At 35.1% G+C, this 2,355-nt stretch overlaps 1 non-coding gene across 1 annotated transcript; it reads left to right on the top strand.

Moving 5' to 3' along the window:
• Nucleotides 1–593: 593 nt before the first annotated feature.
• Nucleotides 594–700, top strand: LOC145629765 (small nucleolar RNA R71). Its single transcript, XR_014111913.1, has one exon. It is a non-coding gene; the product is annotated as a small nucleolar RNA R71 (small nucleolar RNA).
• The last annotated feature ends 1,655 nt before the right edge of the window (nucleotides 701–2,355 follow it).

Raw genomic sequence — 2,355 nt, 5'->3', positions numbered from 1 at the left:
CAGGGTCGGAAGATGAGGAGGGTTGTTGTGGTTGGTTCTTCTGGCCAGCATTGGGGTGGTAATATTTCTGTTGTTGTTGTTGTGGCGCCTGTGATTCTTGTGGTGGTAGTGGATTTTGAACATTGGTACTTTGGTAGGAAAGGTACGGATGATTCCGGTACCCATGATTGTAGGTGTTGGAGTATGGGTTATTCTGCCTATAAGCTTGAAAGGAATTAACTTGCTCCACGGAACTCCTGCAATCTTGCTTCCAATGACCTAAAATTCCACAATTTTCATAGAAAGCCTCATTAGCATTATTATTAATTGCAGAAACATTAGCTACATTAGTAGTGCTAAGATTATCTAATTTCTGGCAGATAGAAGTTAATTGAGCTTGAAAAAAGGATACAGAGTCAACACTATGCTTCCCCTTGTTAGCAAAGTCTTTAGGATTCCCATATTGGGAATTATGTATCGCCATATCTTCGATTACTTGACCTGCATCATCAACATTAAGATTCATAAACCTCCCACTAGCTGCAGAATCCAAGATTATTCTAGATGAATTTCCAATGCCATTGTAAAAGGCTTGGATTAACTGCCATTGTGCTAGATTATGGTGGGGGCATTCTCTTTGTAGGTCCTTGAACCTCTCCCAAGCCTCATGTAAAGTTTCATCGGCTTCTTGGGCAAAGTTCTGAATTGCACTCCGTAGTACAGCTGTTCTCTCTGCAGTATAATATTTGTTATAAAAATTTAAAATAAGAGTTTCCCAGTCAGTTATACCAAGTGCAGTTCTATTTAATCCATTAAACCATAATTTGGCTTTTCCAGTTAAAGAGAAAGGAAAGAGAATCTCCCTGATTTGGTCTTGTGTGACCCCAGCTTGCCTGATGGTATTACATTACTGATAATAGTCTGCAATATGAAGATTTGGGTCTTCACCCTTAGCTCCACTAAATTGCTTCCTTTCTATCATCGTTATAAATTGAGGTATAATCTCAAACTATACCCCATCAAGAGCTAGAGTGGGAGTAAGGTGTGGAAAATTTGTAAGCTTTGGTTGTGAGTAATCACTAAGCTTCTTTGGAGCCGTCATCTATAATTCTGGATCTGAAGATACCTCTGAATCGCTAGAATCAGTTGGAGGATCTTGGTAATTATTATTGTCACCAGAATCCGCCAGAATTTGCTTGTAAAGATTCTTCTGTCTATGGAAGGATCGTTCGATCTCAGGATCGAATAGGATGTAACCTGATCTGGAACACCTAGGCATAAACAAAGAACTAAAAGCAAATGTGAGGCTTGCCTCAAAGAACTAATGTTATTTTAGACAAAAAGAAATAACCTAGACTACAAAAATAATCAGAAATAAAAATAAAATCGTTTCCCCGGCATCGGCGCCAAATTTTGACAGGCTAAAGTCGTATCACTGTAATACCCCGTATTTTTATGTATTTTTATAAAGTATTTAAGTATTAACAAAATGTATTGTCAAGGGCTCAAGTATTTTAATTAAATATTTTAAAGGGTTAAAGTATTTTAAATATAAAGTTTTATAAAAGTAAAATATGTTTTGGGCCAAACGTTTATTAATTATTGGGCAATGTAAATTATTCCTACATAACTTAAGCCCTATCCCATAACTCAAGCCCACATTTTTATAAGCCCAAATTTAACCCTACACTCTCTACTCTATAAATACCCCATGAATCCCCAAAAATTTCCCACACAAAAAGGAGACTTGGTTCGAGAATTGTTGTAGAGTACTCGGTTATTTTAAGAGCTTATTTGAGGTACGTTCGCGTACTTAGCATATTTTGATGATGTAGAATCATGCTAGGCTTGATTTCAATCAATTACAAATAGTATCATGCTAAGGTTTATGTATGGAATTGTGAATTAATGGTGTTGGTGATTAAATGGTGAAGCATGAATTATTTGTGATGGTTTATGGATTGGAAAATTATATTTTGGGCATGTATTGTTTGAACCACACTTTTATTTATGGCATGTTAGAATGCATGATTAATTAAAATACATGTTTAATTATGTTAGGAATATTGAAAAAGAATTTTATTATGGTTCAAATAATTTTTATTTATGCTTTAAGCATGAGGAAGGAGCTATATAAGTGTCTATGTACACGAGGAATAAATTGTATGTTGGTGCCTTTGTGCACTTAAGGTATTTTTAACACCAAGGGATAGGATTTTTGGCGCTTTATGCGTTTAAGGTGTCTTTGACACTGAGATAGAATTAAAAGGGGTTCAACATTAAATAATATGTGGTCACTAATTATTCAAGAATTAAATTGGTATGTTTGGTTGATTGAATAATTATTGTTGATTGATTTATTATGCTTTGAGAGTC

This window comes from Chenopodium album, chromosome 4, assembly GCF_948465745.1.
Source record: "Chenopodium album chromosome 4, dcCheAlbu1.1, whole genome shotgun sequence".
Taxonomy (NCBI): Eukaryota; Viridiplantae; Streptophyta; class Magnoliopsida; order Caryophyllales; family Amaranthaceae; genus Chenopodium; species Chenopodium album.
This window is presented reverse-complemented; position numbering and strand designations above follow the sequence as displayed.